The sequence below is a fragment of the Ceratotherium simum genome, chromosome 9 (assembly GCF_057802395.1).
Source record: "Ceratotherium simum simum isolate JZ-2026a chromosome 9, ASM5780239v1, whole genome shotgun sequence".
NCBI classification, from domain to species: Eukaryota; Metazoa; Chordata; class Mammalia; order Perissodactyla; family Rhinocerotidae; genus Ceratotherium; species Ceratotherium simum.
In genome coordinates, this window is record NC_141908.1 from 17965168 (window position 1) to 17986763 (window position 21596).

Consider the following 21596-nt stretch of genomic DNA (forward strand, 5'->3'; position numbering starts at 1 on the left):
CTAATTAAGGCAGTGTGTGTAAGGAAGGAAAATATGGGACAAATGAGTGGTGGGGGAATGGACAGTTAGGCAAGAGAGAGTTTCAGAGGGGCAGTTCGCCCACTTCTGTAGCCTTTTAAGATGAAGCCCTTCAAAACTCTGAAATTCGTGTGGCCTTGTCACAGCTGTGGAAATGAGGCTGTGACCTGTTCACATAAGGAAATGGTGCTTCCCCTGCCCACCATTCCCCCTCCTCTCCTCTAGAGGCCCAGACTCCACACCTGGCCTGTCTCTGCTGCATCAGACCTGCAGGTCAGAGGGCAAAAGCAAAGCTCATCTTGGGGAAATGGAAGCCCCGTGGTGCCCTGATTTGACCTGTCGTGGAGATAGGAAGCGCAGAGGCTCCACTGGTTGGTTGGGTGTCCCTGCTGCCAACACAGGTCTCCGTCGGTGGCTTTGATTCCCAGGCTCTGTAAGATGACTGGGGTGAAGTGTCTGCACCCGCCCCTTTTATTTAAAGTCAGGTGACACTGACCACCCCCTCAGACTCTAAATCTAACCCAGGGAGGGCTGGCCCCGTGGCTTAGCAGTTAAGTGCGAACGCTCCGCTACTGGTGGCCTGGGTTTGGATCCTGGGCGCGCACCAACGCAGCGCTTCTCCGGCCATGCTGAGGCCGCGTCCCACAACAACTAGAAGGATGTGCAACTATGACATACAACTATCTACTGGGGCTTTGGGGAACAAAAAAAAAAACGAGGAGGCTTGGCAATAGATGTTAGCTCAGAGCCGGTCTTCCTCAGCAAAAAGAGGAGGATTAGCATGGATGTTACCTCAGGGCCGATCTTCCTCACAAAAATAAATAAATAAATAAATAAATCTAACGCAGGGAAGTGGTTGCACACCAGGCCTCTCCAAGCCCATCCCATTTTACCAAGTCATAGGCGGGACTTTTCTGGAAACGCAAGGCACTGACGAATGTGCTGTCATACTCTCCCTAATGAACTGCGAGGCAAACAAGATTATTAAAGGAAATGTGAAAATGGGAGGGAGAAGCCTCTTTTTACATCTAAGTTTGAATCCGATCAGTGTTCATGCGGGTGCTGTGTGAGGTGGCTTGGCCGTTTGTAACCTTTTCTGGTGGCTAACGACATCCATTCTAATCAAGACTTCCCTCAAAATGCTAAAGTTTAAGAATAACAGTGGCTCAGATTGAGGAGGCCAAGTGCGCTATTTCTGTCACAATGACAGCCCTGTGTTTTGGGTTAGTCCCACAGGACAGGGAGCCTTCTTTTCAGCCTTATTCTGATTCTCTGATGGAAGATGCAGCGGGTGGGTTGGGAAGCACCGACTTTGTTCAGGAGTTTTAGAAGTTGTTCCAAAGCCCCTGGGACAGTCCACTCTTTCTCTGCCACTGGGGCAACTTAATTAACTTCTGTCCTCATCTGTAAAATGGGGATGATGATGATACTAGAACCTACTTATGGGTTGTTCTAAGGATTACATTTTTATGTGTAGCCCTTAGACCAGTGTTGAATAAATGTTAGTTATTGTCTTTATTGTCAGTATTCTGCCTACAATTTGGGGGCATCTTTATAAGCTTAGACTCCAATAAAGACCCTTGACCAAGCCTGTGAGGCACAGCAGGCTCCAGGGCTGAACAACTTCTCTATCCTCATCTCTCAGTTGCTCCTCCTGCCTCTTTCTGTTTTCTACCCACATTGGCTGCTTTCAGTGTCTCCAATGCACCAAGCTCTCTCCTGCCCCAGGGCCTTTGCACAAGCTTTTCCTCTACTGGAATGTTTACTTCCTTCCCTCTTTGCCTGGCCAACGCTTGCTCCTCCTTCATATCTCACTCAACCTAATTGTCCCTTCCTCAGGGAGGCCTCCCTCGACCACTGAGGTAAAAGAAGATCCCTATCATTCTCTGCCGTGGCACCCCCATTCTTTTCTTTCCTAGCGTTTGCCACAGTTTGTAATTTTTTTTTCTTGATGAGGAAGAGTAGCCCTGAGCTAACGTCTGTTGCCAATCGTCCTCTTTTTGCTGAGGAAGATTGGCCCTGGGCTAACATCTGTGCCTATCTTCCTCTACTTTATATGTGGGACACCTGCCACAGCATGGCTTGATAAGCGGTGCATAGGTCCATGCCCAGGATCCGAACCTGGCACCCCTGGGCCGCTAAAGTGGGGCACGCGAACTTAATCACTACGCCACCAGGCTGGCCCCCCACAGTTTGTAATTGTGTATTCATTTGTAGGTTTGCTTGATTGGTGTCTTCAGCTCTCCTACGCTTTAAGCTCCATAAAGCTAGGGATGGGCCCACAGCTCGTAGCACAGGCCTGGCCTGTACTGTGTGATGTGTGAATGCGATGAATAAATGCTGCCACCCCAGGCGGGCTTGTGAGCTTTTTCCCTGGGCCCGCAGTCGATGTATGATATTGTGTTTATTTGCAGACAGAAACCTTTCTGAATACATTTCTAGGTCACAGGTCAGTCCTGGAGGGTGGAAATACATAGCTTAGGGGTTCTCAAACTTCCGTGTGCATCAGAAGCACCTGGAGCGTTCTGGGCTTCACCCTCAGAGCCTCTAATTCTGTAGGTCTGGGATGGGCCTGAGAATATGCACCTCTAACAAGTGCCAGGTGATGCTGGTGCTGCTGGTTTGGGGGCCACACTCTGAGAACCACTGATAGAGTATATAGGTAGCAAAACAATGACTGTAACAGCGCCCCGAGGCCTGCCAGGTCATGGAATGCACAGAGGAGAGAAAGGCGAGGAGAAGAATGAACGAGGCGGCTGGTTACGGGCAATCCAGAAGAGTTTGTCCTAGCCCTTGCTGCACTTGCTGCGTGTCGTTCTGTGTGCGGTGGTTAACGACCTCACAGTGGGAAAAGCTCTTCTTCCCGCGTCTTTTGTTGCTCAGGTGGTAAAGTCTAGGGGCTGGAAAGGTTTGAGGTACAGGATCACGTAGGAGAAGAATGTTTTAAAGAGCTCGTTGCAGTCATGCTGTAATGGCCCCAAAGCAAGGATCCCGGTGGTTTGAAGCCAGATTTAGGATGGTTATTGATGGCAGCTCCTTCTGCTGCACGTTCCTCTAGAAATGCTCCTTGTGAAGGACTCTTCAGTGGGCCCTCTCGGGTTTCTCTTCACTGACTGAGAGCCACAAGAAAGCTCTTAGGTGTACTAATGGCCCTAGAACAGGTGGGCACGTTCCAGAGGCGTGATCCCCTCCTTTCCCATCACAGCCACCACCATGTGTTCATGGGTTTCAGGAGATTTTCATGGCCCCAAGCGGCTCCTCATCCCTCCGTGTCAGGAAGGGAGATGGTGTCGCTGGAGCGAAGCCCTTTGGAGTCAGACACATCCAGGTTTGACGCTGCTCCTGGTAGCATGCCTTTAGGTAACTAGCTTCTCGTCGGTATTTCCTGTCCTATACGATGGGGATGATGATGTCCAGGGAAGCTTAGGGTGTAGAGGTGAGGCAGGGCAATCAAGTTGAAAAGACTTGCTGGTCTTCGCTGTTGTGACCATGAGCAAGTGATTGAATCTTATGAAGCCTCAGCATCATCCTTCATCATATGGGAATTAAAATGGTGCTTTACCTCATAGGCTTCTTGGGAAGATAAAATACCAATGCAAACTGGTGGGATCCAAATTAAGTCTGTGGTTTAGTTAATGGTATTGTACCGATGTTAATTTCTTGGTTTTGACAAATATATCATGGTTGTGTAAGATGTTAGCGTTAAGCTGGGTGAAGAGTATATAGGGACTCTGTACTCTCTTTGCAACTTTTCAGTAAATCTAAAGTTATTCCAAAATGAAAAGTGTATTTTAAGAAATACTTCTGAAGTAGTTGTGAAGTAGTTAGCAGGGTGCTTGAGATTTAATCAGCCCTCAATAAATAGTGGCCATTACTGTTACTACTAATACATCCATAGTTACTACTACTGATGCCTTGAAGGGTCCTTGTAACCAGTGACCTTGCTACATATGGTATATTACCTGCTGTAAACTTGGTGGTTTAACACAAATTTGTATCTTAGGTTCTGGAGATCAGAAGTCCAAAATAGGTCTCACTGGGCTAAAATCAAGGTGTCAGCAGGATTGCATTCTTTCTGGAGGTTCTAGGGGAAGACTCTGTTTCCTTGCCTTTTCAGCTTCTAGAGGTGCCATTTGTTCCTTGGCTTACAGCTCCCCCCCTCCATCTTCAAAGCAAGTGATCAGATCACTCTGACTTCTGCTTCTGTGATTGTATCTGCATCTCTGACCTTCCTGCTTCTCTTTTATAAGGACCCTTCTGATTACATTGGGCTCATCTGGATAATCCATGATAATTTTCCGAGTCTCAAGATCCTTAACTTAATCGCATCAGCAAAGTCCCTTTTCCATGTATGGTAACCTTCACAGGTCCTCTTGGGACAAGACATCTTTGGGGAGCCATTATTCTGCCCACCACAAGTGGTAAGCTGTCTTCCTTCTCCTTTTTTCCTTTGTCTATGTCCCACGTCCCTACACAGTCCCTAGATGGGAGGGACCTGCTGTTTTGTTTCCTTGGGTAGAGCTTATGCCCGTGGGGCAGAGAGAGGAGCTTTGCTCTCCAGCTGTTTCCCCTGGAGGCCTGAGCTCTATCTGGGTGGGTGCTGAGGGTTCAGACTGTTGCTTGGTGTCTAGTGTGTGTGATGTACAACTTGGCACCATGTTACTGAGTGTCCATATGGTAATGGACTCTGATTCTTTAGTTGTGGGCTTGGTACTGTTGGGCACAAGAATGGTGACACCAGCTATCCCTTAGCAAATTGTGCTAATGTACTCGCTGTTGAGTCTGAAGGCTGATTACACCAAACTCCTTATGAACACAGATTGTGGGTCGTAGATGATCCTGGATGTCATACTCCCTTAGTTCTTTGTTCACGGCATTATTCCTACCCCTTCTCTTCCTCTTTACCTGCCCATCTCTGTCTAAATCTGGACTGTCTAGCATGGTAGCCTCTAGCCACATGTGGCTGTTGAGCACTTGAAATGCAGCTAATCTGAATTGCGATATGCTGTAAATGTAAGATACGCACTGAAATTTGGAGACTTAATGTGAAGAAAAGAACGTAAAAGGTTTCATTGATGATGTTTAAATGCCGATTACGTTTTACATTAATATTTTGGATATATTGGGTTAAATAAACTACATCATTAAAATTAATTTCACTTGTTTCTTACTTTCTTTCTTTTTTTGGTGAGGAAGATTATCCCTGAGCTAACATCTCTGCCAACCTTCCTCTATGTTGTATGTGGGACGCCACCACAGCATGGCTTGATGAGGGGTGTGTAGGTCTGCACCCAGGATCCCAACCCGCAAAACCCGGGCCACTGAAGGGGAGCGTGCAACCTTAACCACTACACCACCGGCCTGGCCCTTCTTACTTTTTTTTTTTTATAATTTTATTTATTTATTTTTTTCCCCCAAAGCCCCAGTAGATAGTTGTATGTCATAGTTGCACATCCTTCTAGTTGCTGTATGTGGGATGCGGCCTCAGCATGGCTGGACAAGCGGTGCGTTGGTGCGCACCCGGGATCCGAACCCGGGCCGCCAGCAGCGGAGCGTGCACACTTAACTGCCAAGCCCAGGGGCCGGCCCCTGCTTACTTTCTTAATGTGGCTACTAGAACATTTAAAATTACATATGTGGCTTGCATTGTTTTTCTTTTGGAGACTCGCAGTCTAAATCCTATAATAATCTCAGAGTGCACGCATGTATGTGTGTGTGTGAAGGGTCCCCGTTATTCCTGTCACAGTGTCATGTGAAAGGCTTTCCCAGGAATTCTCTTTCTTTTTTTTCCCTCCGTTCTTTCTGCCTGCCTGCCCATCTGTCATTTTCTCTTTCTTTCTCTCTCCCCTCACTCTTTTTTTGTTCCCTTGCAGCGAGCCTGCTAAATGAATCTCGAGAGATGGGCACGTTAGATCATTTGACCCATGACAAGGCTGCTCAGAGAAAAAGGCTGGTGCTTTCTACCAGCCCACAAACTTAGAAAGTTAATCACTATTTCTAGCTCCTCTCCTTACTCTTTACTCCCTAGAAGATTCTGGGTGTTTTTGTGTATTTGTTTTGTTTTTGTTGGGGGGTGGTGGCATATCTTTTTAAGAGCTCCTGGGGGATTCTAACATCCTTCTCCCAACTCTGCCTTGAAAATTGCCATTCTGGAAAAGGGAGGTGGTCCAGTGGTTCCTAAAGTCCTCTGGGGAGTGAAAATGAAGATTCCTGAGCTGGTTTTTGCCAGGAATGGGGATGGATTTACACCTAACAAATCAGCAAACACATTTGCCTGACGAGTGTGGCGGTGCACCCTGGGCTACGTGGTCAGCCTCTGTTTCCACTTCTGCAAAATGCCATCTGGCTTGCCTGAGCCACTTGGGAGGAATGCTGATGAGGAGGGTGGGTGCAGCTGTCGGTGTAGGTGGTGGTGAAAGGATCGGCCCCTGTGTTGTGTGGACACAGCTGGTCCTCCCTGCCCCAGCCCCCAGCCCCCGAGGATGGTTTGTTGAGCCTGAGAGGTCATTCTTTCCTCTAGCACTCAGTGAAAGGACGCATGGTGGAGAAGGTCCGTGGCCGGTACACAGGTGAGGGCTCTGTGGTTAGACAGTCAGTGTTCACATCCTGGCTTCGCCACATGTCGGGCTGTGTGACTGTGTGGTTTACTTTAACTCTCTGTGTCTCACTTCCTTTATCTGCAAAGGATAGTAGCTCCTAAAAGGGGTTGTTAAAAGTTACATCGGGAGCATCTGGCTGGCTAGTGAGCGTTCAGTAATGCTAGCTGCTGCTTGGCCGTGGTCGTTAGTGTTGTCTGATACTTCTGGTGAACTTCAGGCTGTGATCAGCCAGGAGGACCCAGCTGACTTCTTAGTTTTAGCAGGGAACATCTGTGAGCCCTGAGGCAGGTTTGGGCAAGGAAAGAATGAGGGCGGCTGGAGGTGGTGGTGGAAGGTGAGGAAGCTTGAGGCACAGAGCTGCTTGGAGTATTTCGGGATGGTGAGTGAGTTTGCAGCTCTTTAGAGAAATTTAGTCGCTTGGGGAGCACAGCTCACTCACCTGGGTTCCGACGAGCCTCCTTCGGCCTGCATCAGAGGGAATGCCTGTCTTTGCATCAGTTGACTGAGCGGGACTGGCGTAAGAGTCTACGTGCCTGGTGCCTGAGCAAGCCCAGGGCATTGAGGGGACTGCTGGGCCCTGCCCTGGGGGCTGGGCCTGGCCTGGGAGCAGCAGGAAGGAAGTGAAGTCATTTTTCAGCTCTGTGGAGTAAGACCATGGCCAAGAAGACACATGTTTGTGGTGGGAACCCGGTTACCTGGTAACTCATGTAACTTCTGAATGCTGGTTTCTTGCCCTTTCTCTCCTTTCCAGCAGTTGAGGGACCTGAGCCAAGGATTCGCCCCTTGGGCCTCCTGCGCCCCTGGACCCAAGCGTGGAGGAGGGGGAAGCCAGGACCACGGGGCCCCAAGGAAGGGGAGAGTGGGAGCACCGGGCCTCTCTTTGCTCTGACTTCCCCTCTGAGTTTTCAAAAACTTGCAAATTGATCTGAAAGAGTAGAGTTCATTTTTCTTCACGGTAAGAGTGTGATATGGCTGGGGCCTGCCTTTTGTGGGGTTGTAAATTTTCATCCACTTGTTTGTAGATTCATTTCAAATCTGTGGATTTTTCTCTTTCAGCACTTTGGGCTCTTTTTTTGTTAGAATGGTTTTAATCATAGATTGGTTTTAAAAAAGTAACCAATAGTACCGGTATATTTTCCTTTCAGGAATGGCGTTGCTAGTGTTATGTGTAACTAGGAGTAGCTATGAATGTTTGGAGAGTGGCAAAGTGATAAAAATGAGGATGCACATATTTGCCATAAGGAAATGGGTCTCCTTGCAGCTCTCAATGTAATTTTCATGCATTCACTGTGTGAGGACTCCACTCATGGCTGATGAACGGTGACTGGGGAGGTGGGGGTTGTCACCTGAAGAGGCTGGGGCCTAGTTTAGGGACTTAAAGAAGGTGACTGGAAGGAGTTGACAATGATGTAAGCAAGGAATACCAGAATGTTTTTTCATTTCTAGTTGTGTTTCAGCTGAATTAAAATCATATTTAGTAAATGCCACTAATTGAGTGTCTGTGCTAGCATATTCCCTCATTTAATCCTTAGACTAACCCTTTGAAGTTGATTATTAATCCCATTTTGTGGATAAAGATACTGAAGCTGAGTGGTTGAATAATTTCCCCAGGGTGCCACAGCTAGGAGCTGAACCGAGTTGGGATTTGAACACAGGTGAGTTTTATTCCCATAACCGTGTTATTTCTACTATGCTACATGTCCCCTTAAGGAGACTTACTAATAATAGGAGAAGGAGAGGTAAAGGAACATTTATTGAATGCCTGCTGGGTACTGGGCACTATGCTGAGTGTTTTACTGTTGTCTCTTCAGTCCTCAGTGACCCTGGGGGGTGGGTACTATTGTTATTACCTTGGGTTCACAGAAGGTGAAACTGAGGCTTAGAGGCGTTAAGGGCCTTGCCTGGTAAATGGTGGAGCTGGAATTCATGAGGCAGCCTGAGTCCACAGCCCGGGCCCCTTCCTGCAGTATGGAGCCTCCTTGGGCTCGCGGTGAGCAAACTCTGTATTGAAAGGGTCTTAGTGGTCTGAGAATCCACTGTGAGAATAATGGACTTACAAGCATGATAGAAACTATTTTCAGTGGATTATTCAAATATTTGAGGAGTGTTGGTTCTGTCTAAGATGCTGGGTCTAAAATGCTTCTCAGAGATATCGAGAGGTACGACATGCCCTGCTCTTGAGGAGTTGGCAGTCTGGTTTTGGGTGTTAACACACACAGGAGGGGCAGCACTTCAGGTCTGCGAAAGTTTCCCACAGTGGATGTTTTTTGTGTTGTGGAAGGGTAAGTTGGATGTATTGGGGGCAGGGAAAACCTGAAGACCATAGGGAGAAAAGGTAGACTAGTTGGCTTTGGAAAAACAGTCCTTCCTGATTCAGGAGGGCTTCAGACGCCGGGGTTTGATCTTAGAGATGGTGGTACCTAAGCCATCTTATTGAAGCGGAAAGGCCTGGCCCTGGCCCAAGGGGTGTTTCCCAAGGTTCATCTGGCGGTCGGGAATGGATTGGGGCCAAAGAGGTTGAGGCTGTAGGAAGGTCCAACAGGTTACAAAGCTATTGTTGTGAGCTGTTGGTCAAAATGGCTAATGCTGAAACTCTCAATAGGGTTAGTAATTCAGTTGGCTGTGGTCCTTAAGCAAAGGTGAGTAATGCTGGGAAGAGAGGCAGAAATAGGCCTTACACTGAGTTGGGAGCTCAGAGAGAGGAGAGAGGAACATTTATCCAGGGTTAGATGACTTTCCTAGGTTCTAAGAGAGGACTATGTTAGTTTATCATCACCCCACCTACCACACAAGGATGAATTGATTTGTGTTTTTATTAGAAAACTCTCCACCTTGCTTTCTTGTCCTAGCTCTACAAAGTTCCCATTCATTACTTTATCATCACGGTGCGAGAGGCCCAGGTCTGACCTCTATACCAGTTTGTGTCTAGGACTGTCAAGGGGTTGCCAAAATCATCTAAAGGAGTTGGCAGTGGAGGTGGCATTCTGACTTGGGTCCACCACTTTATAGACCAGTGTTGGCAGCCGTGAAGGCTGGCTTGTCTTGGATGCAGAGTTCAATCCTTGGGACCTAATGCACAGACAGCAGGGAGGGAAGAAGGGGAAAGCAATGAAGAACCGAGGGAGAGAAGAAATGCTTCATGCAGGTCACCTGCAGATTGTAACAGTCAAAGGTCAAATCATTGACCTTGCCTTCTTATCACTCTGTGTGCCCCACCCAGGGCTGTTCTAATCCAACAGTAAACAACACTGTATTTTAGAATCCTTCCACAAATTGGAGCTATACCCTGAGTTTTTAAAAATTTTAATTCCTGCGGATCTTTTAAGTAACTCCTTCCAGGTCGGGTGTCACCAGGCTTTCTTTTCTAGCCTGCTGTCAGACTGTCATTGTCACCAGAAGCTTGTCTCATTGCTAATTATCCAACTTTTAGTGAAGCAATTAAGTGCGAGTGATTGGTAGGAAATACAGTGATTTGAGAGGTGATTTCCTTGCATTAGTTTTTTTAATAATTAGAAACAAGAGACCAAATCTGGGGACCTTATCCTGCCAAGGAGGAATAGCGGAGATTAACTTCTCACCCAGAGAGCACTTTAGTGAGAATGTGCCTCAGGGAGGCCCTTGCGTGGGTGGTCACGCATGTGTCTGTGTGGCTGCCCCTGGGTGTTTCCGGACTTACAGTTGCATAGGGTGGTTATTTCTGAATGGAAGGGCTTATTATTCTTATTCAGAAAGGGATGATTGTTTTTTAGTGCCTCTCATTTCTGACCTTGCTGTTCTAGGAGGTCAGTCTGCTTGCTTTATTTATAAGTTTATCAAATGATCTAATTTGTCAAGGAATGTTATTCCTTAAAAGATGAGCTCTAAAGACACATAGATATGGCCACAGTTAGTCCAGTGAAGCCCTGAATTGGTTCTGTGGTGAATATGCTTTGACCTCCTGCACAGCGTTGGTAGGATATTAGATGAAAAGATGTTGTCCCGAAATATCTCTACACCAATGCCGTCCAGTAGAACATTTTGCCATGAGGGACATGTTCTGTATCGGCAGGTAGCTATTGAGCACTTGAAATGTGGCTAGTGTGACTGAGGAACTGAATTTTTTATTAATATATTAATATTAATATAGTTATTATATTAATAATAATAATATTTATTATAATTGACATGCAACATTATATTTCAGGTGTACATGATTCAATATTTGTATATATTGTGAAATGATCACCACAATAAGTCTAGTTAACATCTGTCACCATACATAGTTACAGAATTTTTTTCTTGTGATGAGAACTTTTAAGATCTGCTCTCTTAGCAACTTTCAAGTATGCAATACCATATTATTAGCTATAGTCACCATGCTGTCCATTACATCCCCATGACTTATTTATTTCATAACTGGAAGTTTGTACCTTTTGACTCCCTTCACGGGAACTGAATTTTTTATTTAATTTTAATTAGTTTAAATTTAAATAGCCACATGTGGTAAGCGGCTACCACGTTGGACAGCACTGCTCCAGACGATGGTCAGAGTTGACCAATTCCTGCATTTAGCCCTTGGATATAGGTCTTAGTTGGTTAGGCTTGTTTGTGCGAGGAGATTTACGACACAGGGTAATCTAGTGGATGTTAGAAAATCTATTAGATAGCGTAGAATTGTGAAATTATATTTAAATGTTGGAATTCAAAGAAGACTTGGGTCAGTTGGAGCTGGAGTAGGCAGGAAAGTTTCTTAGAGGAAGATGCCTGTAGCTTTCAGGTCTTCTAGAATAATGTCTAGGCAGCCGTAAATGTCCTATTTACTCATGCTCCTAGGGAAGCAGCATGGTATGGAAGACTCCAGGTTTGGAAGCCTGACAGATCTGTGTGAAGATGGGGATCACCTATGCAAGATATTTAGCTTTCTGAGCCTCAGTTTCTTCATCTGCAAAATGTGCATGATAGTACCTCAAAGAGCTATTGTTATGTTAGAAAACTAATAGAAAGCTCCTAGTGTCTTGGCGCATAGCAGGTTCTCAATTAATGTAGACATTATTATCGGAAGCAGGATTAGCATATGTACACAAAGGTCCGTGACTCTCTAAAACTGCATCACGAGACTGAGTTCACGCTCCTTTTGTTCATCTCCTCTGATGAGGGAGACCTGTCTCTTCACACCTGTTAAGCTAGAAGTCCTGGGATTGTCGCAGAGAGAGTCAAGAGAAGACAAGGGTGTGAAGAGGTTAAGTCGTATGCAGAGAGACCCTTGGAAGATTGAGAATTGCTGTGTGATAAATAAATCCATCTCTTGAGTCCATGGTAAGGGCGCAAGTTTATCACTGTGTATTGTGATATTCAGTATTCTAGTTTTCATTCTCCTCTCCTTCTGGAAGAGTGTTAACTGGAGTTTACAGCTTAAACACTTTGGGTTTCTGGGCATTTGTTTGCATGGCACCTTGGACACCTCCTAGAGACGATTCCATTATCATTTCCATATCTGCATTCTTTGTTTACTTGAACACTTGAGGTTGATTTAGTATCTTACAAGAACTGAACATTGTCTTCCAGACATCATTAATCTCGCCTTTCTTACCCAGTGTTAAGTGTGAAATTAATCAAAAAGGAAAGAGAAATTAATAATATGTTGGTATTCACGATTCATCGGGAGACCTCACAGCGGGTATGAGATTAACTTCTCCAAATTAATACACACCTCAACAAATTAAAGGTATAGAAAAGGGTTATTTATTATTTAGGAAATGCCGGTAAATGCTTCCTGCTTTCATAATTAGTTAGATGATGGGTGGTGTCTGGTGATAAGACCAATCAGTATTGTGAGTATCTTTGAACCCGTGGAAAGCGTTAAATCAACACTTTTTTTCATATTTCACTGAGATAAATGAGATAAGGCCAGATGGTTAATGCATACTTGTTTCCTGTCAATTGGAAAAGGTTTGCCCAAACACTTGCAGTTTTGTTCTCTATTTACAATAAACTAAGTTTGATCCTGGGTTCTGTGTTTCCTTGTTATGACATGTGGTATGATCAGTTTCAAAGAATACGTTATTATGAACACATTATGGAAAATAATGGAGAGTTATAATTATAACTCTATTACAGCTTTTGCTGAGGTTGATAAAGGACAAGCTTTTGTTACTGAATTGTTCCTGTAATTACATCAGAAATAACAGGCAGCAGTCACCTTCCATTAGGGATGGGAGGGAAGGATCCTTACTATTTAAGTGATCACATAAGGTGTTGAATGAATCATCGTCAGCCTCATCATGAGGAATTAAAAATAGAAAGGAACAGTTGACATCATCCTATAGCAGGTTTTTAAGGAACAGAAAAATGTTAGATAGTTTTTTAAGGAAAAGAGCCATCTGCAGTGATGTCCCAGCCCACATGTTAATAGTCTGTTGGCAGTGGTTCTCAAACTTGAGTGTGCATTCAAATCTCCTGGAGAGCTTGTTCAGATTGCTGGGCCCACCCCAGAGTTTCTGATTCAGTAGGTATGTGGTGAGGTGTGTGATTTTGCGTTCCCAGCCTCCTAGATGATGATGATGTTGCTAGTTCAGGAACTGCACTGTGAACCATTAGGCTGAGGGACAGAAACAGGTGTGACTTGAGGATAGTTCCAGAAACAGAATTTTAAGATTAATTTCCTAGTGCCTGTTAAAAATTTAAAAATTTTGATGAAAATACCCAATTTTGTTTGAGATGGTGTGCAAGTTTTGTAAAGGGGATCTACTCTTTGTGACATTGTAAACGAACATTAAAAACAGTTGCAAACCTAGATAAGTGGTCTCCCGGCCCTCCTGGCCTGCTGTTGTCATGTCTTGGTAAAATCTTGGATAAACTTTGTTGGCTACAAGCGTTATCTCTATAATCCAAGTTAGTGATGAATTTAGAAGTCACAGGGTTGGATTATTTTTTCTCATTTGTAAATCAAACACTTTACCTGGGACCATCTGTAGGAGAACAGTCGATTTAACCAAGAGTATTTTTAGGTCCCAAGACACTAAATTGTTGTCATTGTTACACCTGCCTGACAAAATAGCTGTCAGCAAAATGAAAATTTAACTCATTGGGCACCAATGGCGGCTGTGGTTCCAAGCTTCTGACCAGTTCTAGAACTGCCCTTTTATTATTCTATTAATTTATTATTCTGTTGTAGCAATAGCAATCACAGTAGTAATGATCACTAATGTCTGTAGAGGGCTTGCTGCCTCTCTGATGTGGCGGCTGTGCCTTTTGGCTGTGTTGCATTAGTTCGTGAATCCCCACCATCGTTTCTGACCAAGGCGCTACGATTACCTCTTGGCTCAGACACCGGAAGATGGAGGCTTAGAGAACTACTTGGTTGCCCTCACACAGTTTGAGGGAGTCTAACCTCTGTCTTTGAGTACAGGCAGTGTGAGTAATGTGGGGCAGATTTAGATTTGATTATATTTTGGGAAGTTTTCAATGGAGGCTTGATGAGAGGCCTCACTGAAACGTAAAGAAGCTAGAAAGTTTGTTGAAGTAAACCAAACATATTTAAGGTTAAGATGGTCTAAGTTCTGATGTCAAGGACCACTCTAGATCTTTGTAAATGGGCAAAATTTCACTGTGTGGTAAATTTAGCTGATCTGCCCAACATTAGGTGAAAGCTATATGAAACCAGTATTGTAATAATGGGGCCTTTTTCTATGTGACTATGTGATGTTCAGTAAGGAAGATTGAATGACTTAAAGCTTATAAACATGGTCACGATTTGTCTCTAGCATATACCACTAGGTGATTTTATCATTTGAAATCTTTTCTCTAGTCATGAAGATATTTTAGGCAGAACCATAGCCTCCTCAAGTATTTTCTCATGTGAATTAATGTAGAGAACAGCTTTGGTGTTCTCAATGAGCCACCTTTGCTTATTAGGCTGTGGAAAAGAAGGAGAGAGGGAAAGCCTGGTTTGAGTTATGTCCCTGGTTATTTTTGGCATCAAGAATCTGAGCTTCTCTATTTGGAGAAGCATTGTCCATAGGGAATAAGAGGATGAAAAGGTTGAGTGTAAAATTCAAAAGAGATCAACCTGACAGATTCCAGTGCTGAAGGGGGTTGAGCGGGTGGAGAGGTATGAGACCTACAGGTCTAGAATCGGCCATTATCATTCTGTGTCATCAGATCCAGAGTAGATACTGCAGAGGTGTCCTTGAACATGCTTGGTTTATCATGGCTCATTTTTAGAGATGCTTTGAATAGGGGGGACGGGGGAAGCAGGAAACTCGAATGCAGATTTCTGATAGAACACCACCCTGGAGTCCAGAGCTTATCAAGTAGGTTATTTTGTTTATGGGCCATTTACAATATCTTTTACCCAAAGTATAAAATGAAAGGGATACATGTTGGTTAAAAATGGGATTCCAGTTTTCCTAGCTACTCTTTTACCGTCTGTCCCCTGTGATTGCTGCCTTATTCTTTCCAGATTGAATTGCATTTCCATGATCTCTACAAATGCTTTCACAGTTTAGGTGTAATTAAGAAAGGGAGGAAAGTCAAAGCATAAGCCCAAGAGGAGATAGAGGGAGCCTGTTAATCCCCAGAAAAGATACTTTTGGGTGAAATCTTGATGGAGGCTGTGGAGTGGTGCTGTTTTGAAAATTAGCAAGGAGAAAGGACTTCTTTCAAAGTTTTCTTCATCCATGGACACAGCTAGAAGTGGTAAATTTTCATTAACGTTAAATATCTAGCTCTGCAGGAAATATTTAAGATAAGCTGAGCATTAAAGCTTTGCCGAGGATAGAAGTAAATGGCCTTTGGTTTCTTAATGACCATGAATTTTGCTAATATATAAAGCCAAGGGTAATGCCGTAGTTTTCATATAACTCAGGGAGCAGCTTATCTAATTCTTAAGGTAAAATCAAGGTTGAGTTCTTAATTAGTGTGAGTGTTATTAAAAAAGTCCAGATTTGAAAGCATTGGGGGAGGTAAAGGATAATAAGCTTTTTTCTTTTGGCACGTCGTGAACATTTTTTGAATCTTACGGTCTTACTACTGATATATGCTTCATAAGTTACCTACTGCCTGTGCGCTTGATCCCAGTACTCACGAGGAAAATTGCCATGTAATGGACCGAATGAGATATTTATGAAAACATACAGAAAAGAATAAAAGGACTGAAAGTAAGTTGATATTATTTAGGTCTGAGGCACATGGGTATTCATTTTATTAGCCTATACCACAGACATGAATGAGATTTTGATGTTGACCAAGATGCTTAGCATTGTTTTCTCACAGTATATCTTAATGACTGGACTTCCTGGAGTTAGCTGATAATCCAGGTTCAGAAACCATTCCTTCACCTCAAAGCTATCTCAGACAGAGGCTGGTATAAAAAGAGGGCCACGAGGTCACTGGCATTGATTCAGTTCCGTCCAACCTCCCATCGTTTAGGAAATGTTTATTGCGGCCAGACTGTTTCATGGAGATGGTGGGTTTGGAATGAGTGCTCTCCCAAGCTGCCGCAATGCACTGCCCTCTGGTATTGCTCAGAGATTGTTGACATAGACAAAAATGTTCATGCTATGAAGGGTAGTTATATGCTGCAGACCATAAAAAGAGGGAATTGGCTTGTTTGGATTAAAAAAAACAAAACCCTCTCAGACATTTTCCAGCAGAAAATGGTACACATTCTTCCATGAGGTCCTTAAGGATAAGGTAGACCAGTTGGTTAGTCCTGGAAGATGAAGATTCATGGGCAGTCAGCTTGAAGATGAGTCTGTGCAGCATGGTCTTTGTTTTTTTCCTTCCTCCTTCTCCTTCCTTCCCTCCCTATTGAACTTTTGGTTTTATAATTTTCTGCTGATAAATTCCATGAATATCAGAAACACACTGTAAGTATCTATTAGAGGACATGGTTTCCTCCCTTTTTGTATTAAGAAGTTTTGTAGCGGGGAAAATATTAGCCATATCAGAAGCACATAGTAGATATATTTCTAAAATGGCTTTTTACTCCTTTTTTTGGTTTTATTCTTCAGAGTGAAGTGGCTGCAAGTAATGTGTTATATTTGAATGAGCAGGCTTGTAATCAATTGGCTTTATCTCATATTATAAACTCCTTAGTTTTTTGTAATAGAGCTATTTTAAAATTGCGTATACCTATTCTTGGGACTGTGTATATATTAGTGTGGTCTAGTCCGGAAAGCATTAGGATTGGTAAAAGCTTAGGTTTAATGCCTCCTGAGACTTGGAACAAAGAGCGGTTTTGTGCAGATGCTCCATCTTTGCCAAATGTAGCCTTACTCCTGCTGAACTAATAGTGGATGGATTTGGATCCTAACAAGTGAGATAATATAATTTTTTAGATAAATGCCTCTGGATGTTGAAGTGATCAGGCCTCCCACCTAGCTACCCTTAGATATCTATCTTAAAAGGCAATTGGGTTCCAAAATGGGAGAAGCAGAGTTCATAGAAGCTCTTTGTCTGCCTCTCTGTTTGCAGTGGATCAAGTCCTTAAAGAGGAGAAACTTAAAAATGTCTTTGTCCTTGTGATTTCAGGAGTGATTACTGTTCTAAAGTGGACATTGGAGGAGGATGCATTAGGCCATGTAAGTACTGTAGTAAGCACCTGGCTAAGCACAGACCCAGGATATTTGCCCTTGGGAGGGAGAGGACCAAGTAGTTGAGTCAGTTGTTAGCATTTGGAACCATCACAATATAGACACTGTAGTCCCAAAGGGCCAGGGGGTGACGCTACCCATGCCACCCCAATCCTGAGGGGACATCTCTGGCTATCTGGTTAAGGCCTGGTGGAATTGGTTTTTTTTTGGATAATTGTGCAGGGATATTTTACCTCTCTAGAATGAGTAAAGTGACTGGAGCAGAAGGCCATTTATTCCTTTATTCAATCATTATCAAACATAAATTTATTGAACTTGATTGTGGCTAGTTATTCTTACATGGAAGGGCTGGTCCCCTCAGAGCAGCCCAACCCAGACCTGACACAGAAGATCATGATGTAAATATGAGTAAATGAACTGGAGATTATGACTCATAAAGACTTCATAATCTCTGAACTCGGTCTATAGTAAGGAACCTTTGCTCAAGGAGTACATTTTCTTAAGTCCCCAGTTATGAATATATTTTATGGAGGAAGAAATTTGCTAAGTACTTCCTTATTTTGAGTGTCTGAATAGTCTATAGTGCTTAAAACCACTGTCCAGTCTACCCTTGAGAGTTACCTTGGTAAACCAGATGTTCAACTTGGGAGCAGAATATTTGGATTCCAAGGCTGATAAAATTTGGGTGTCAAGGTTATGGGGCCAACAGAATGAAACATTAAGCATTCCTAATTCTGGTTTCTTTTATGTATGTGGGTCTTTGAACAAACTTTGTCTCTAACAACATCATGGGAGGAAAAAAAAAAAACACCCAGCAACTCACAAGCAGACAAGTGTTTGATGTGAATAAAAGCCTTAATGTTAGAGCTAGAAAATCATGTGACCATGTGACTTTTATCAGAGGCTGCTCACTAGCTGTCACCTTGAGAGCTTGTCCTGCTGGGAGAAACCAGAGAAACAAGAAGTCTCTCCTTCAGAACCACAAAGGCATTTTGAATCTCTAAAGATGTGAAAATTTGTCTAAGATGCGTCAAGCATATTTAATAAATCCCTCCCCACCTCACCCCATGCACTCCCCACACACATGACTTAATTGGAATGGGACTTCATTTCAGGGACTGGACAGTTGAGCAACCTATCTTCAAGGGTCTGTTCTGAAATTAGTTTAGTGTTGACAGATCGGGAAGTTTGTCACTGCTCTCCAAGAGATGACAGGCATGGCAGCTGGAGGTAGCAAGCTGGCATCCTGGAGACACGGAGCTGGATCTACGGTCCCAGATATGCAGTTGCTGCGGCTTATACTGTGGGAAGGATGAGCATCTTTCTGCCTTTCCTGTGATTTTTTTTTTTTTTATGTCAGTGTCTACACCTCCCTCCTGCTCTCAGGTCTGCACTGTGTGGGGTTGACAGCCTTCATGGAACAGGCAGACGAGTTGGCGTTGTGTGGCGCTCCTGGGCTGTGTCTATCTGGCACCCAATATGTTGTCACTTTCCCTCTTCACACCATACCTAGCTGCCTTTGGAGAGGCCTCTTGGCTTCTTTGGGAATAACTACTGAAAGAGCAGCTGTCTATCAGCCTCCTCCAGAGCTGTCGAATTGGGCTGCTGTCAACCTGTTGTTGGAGTAGTTCCCAACGCAGCAGACTTGGCTCTCATTGACATTTATAACTTGAAAGCCATATCACAGATGAGTTTGCGTTTCTTATAAAATCCCTTAGTAGCCCTCAGAATATAAAGCACATGGCCTCTACACACTTTGGCAACTCGCAAGAGTGTGGAAATAGTTGGGTCCTCTTAAAGGTGGAGAAGCAGCTCCTCATTTTCCCCCCACCTTATTAAAATCATCTCTCTTCTCATTTAGATAGGAAGAAGTTGTCCTGGCTTTATGCTTAGATTTATGTGTAACCATATGAGTCGGTTTGTATCAGGAAGATTATTGGCTTCTAAGAACAAATGACTCTTGAACTCTGACTGCCACAGAGCCTGTGATAAGAGAAGATATTACTGGGAAGTTGATGTCTCTCAGATGGGTTGGTAGATTCCATACCTGGTTTTTTATGCCTTAATTTCTCCAAGAACCAGCTTCTAAGCTTCATTTCTTGGGACATGACTGAAAGAAAAAGATGCAGTGTTGGTGGTAAAAATAAAAACCAAAGCCACACCAGTAGATCGTGTGAACACTTACAGCCAAAGAAAGTGGAGAAAGTGCAGAAGGGAATTGGAAGGCATTTTACTTTGGGTCTGTCTAGAGCGTAAATTCCTTGAGGGCTAGGACTGGCCTTATTGCTTTTCCTACCAGGAACCTGGCACATGGCAGCGTGATGAGCTGAACGAATGAATGTGAAGAAGAAGTTTTAGGTAGAAAAAGTTCTGTTTCATTTTATTTTTATCCCAGTAGTGCAGACATTGAAATACATTCATCAACAAATCCAGATTATGGGGTTTAAAGTTAATGATGTTTTCCTGTTGTTGTCAAAGATGAGTAATCTTAGAAAAGGCCTATCATAGAACAAGAAATGAGGACTTTAGATGGCAGGTCTTGGATGCGATTAAAATGAAACACCTCCACTGCCTGTGCTCAGGTTTCTTTTTCTGGTTCCCACCACGTTAGTCACGTCTTATGAAGTGTCAGTGCCCGACCTTGGCTGTGTGCCGTGCAGCTGAGTCCAGCGCATAGCTTGCCTGGAGTGGGGCCGGGGTAGGCTCTTGAGCCAGCTCGATGGGGGCCACAGGCTTTGGGAAGATTGTCAGCTGAGGAATGTTCGTCACCTTTCTGGCCCTTTACCTGTGGTACACGTTGGGACTCCACCTCAGCCCTCTTTCTCAGAGCCCAGAAGTGCCTCGGAGACTGTAAGACTGCTCTCGAGATAGCCACTGCCCGTTGATGATAGAGGAGCATGGTGGATTAAACCTTGCTTCCCTGCTGGCTTAAGGGAGAGGTGGGGCTGCAGGGCAGAGGTGAAGGCGGTGGGCAGCCACTTGTCTCGTCACCAGACCAAACATGGAGCAGCAGGGCACTTGTCTTCACAAAGCGTGCCTGGTTTTGACTGCATCTAATCAGAATTCCTGGTTCATGGCAGGAGGTTTCAAAACAGCATCATACGTCTGTTCTCTGGCTTTACTTGAAAAAAATATTTAAAAATTTTAAAATATTTCAGATATCCAGACAAGTGCAAAGACATACTAGAACACTCACTCATGTATATCCCCCTAGATTCTCTGCCTTTTTAGTCTTGCTGATGACGCATCATATTAACTATGAAAGGTGCTTATGTTCAAATTACTGCCCTTTTGTTCCTGGAAATTCTAAAAAATGTGGTCTGCCTGGAACCCAGACCTACACAGAGCCCCAGCATACTTGTGCTCTGAGGAGGGTTGTTGCTACCTGGATCCTCCCTTACCTGTGGTTTCCTCTGTTCATTCTGTTGTTATGTCATTGCCAGCATTGCCATCGATCTGTTTTTCTCTTCATTCAGTTTCAAGGAGGCGTGTATGTGTTTGAATCCTTTTCTGCAGCTAGTTCAGGACTCCCTTGTAATGGGCAATTCAGTCGGTCCTGCTTGACAGAGCTAATGCTATCTCCACATCCCATTCCCTTCCCATAATACTTCATCCTACTTGATGTCACACACAGACGACTCACTTTGTAAATAACCTCCCACTCTCCCCAAGCCAGTGTGGGATTTCTCCATGTGTGTCGACCTCCCTGGAGAAGAGAGGCGAAGGCCATTTTACTTTGCCTCTCGGGTTTAGAATGATGGATAGATAGCATCTATCGGGCATGCTGAGGCCTCAGGTTAATTAACGTGGGTAAGGCCCATTGGCAGTTTTCCAGTCATTTCTTCCTTTACCATGGCCATTTTCCGGGACCAGAGCCGTATGTTGTTTTAGCTGTGTTGATGGATCATTCACTTAACTCTTCGTTTTGGTCTGAGCCTCAAGATGGCTTACGGGAATCAGCACTCACAGGTCACACATTGAAGGGGCTTTCAGACACTACCACCACCCATTTAATGAGAGACTACCACCACCCATTTAATGAGAGACACCACCTTGAAAGGAAGGGTAAAGGGAGTTGCTGAGCCAGGAGGACTAAGGAGAGCCCGGGTGAGGCAGGAAGGACTGGGGAAGGGGTGTGGTAGTTTTGGGAATTTGGCTAAAGATTTGGGGGACTCGGGGTGCCTGGAGAAACAGAACAGTTTTTTAAAACTCTAAACCATCATGGACTGGTACAATAAAAATAAATTACTAGAAAAATGAAATGAAAAAACAAGGAAGTCCAAAAAACAAGCCTTCAACTTTATTATTGGATTCAGAGACACAAAATTACCATGTTAAATTGCTATACAAGTTTCCAGAACACTTACCTTCAATTTTGGTACTTATCTCTTCACAGAGTAGAAAC

The 21596-nt window shown here is 44.1% G+C and overlaps 1 protein-coding gene across 6 annotated transcripts in view; it reads left to right on the forward strand.

Annotated features, from left to right (window-relative positions):
* MGAT5 (alpha-1,6-mannosylglycoprotein 6-beta-N-acetylglucosaminyltransferase) overlaps window positions 1-21596 on the forward strand; it is a 336034-nt gene that overhangs the window by 27676 nt on the left and 286762 nt on the right. Inside the window, exons 1-2 of one of the 6 annotated variants that reach the window (XM_087435079.1) lie at window positions 11371-15754; window positions 17130-17179. The exons of 3 other annotated variants lie outside the window; for them this stretch is intronic. The gene's annotated coding sequence lies outside the window, so the exon portion shown is untranslated. Of the gene's footprint in view, window positions 1-11370; window positions 15755-16597; window positions 17180-21596 lie in introns of those variants that run through there. 2 more of the 6 variants (XM_087435082.1, XM_004423880.3) reach the window with 2 other exon arrangements.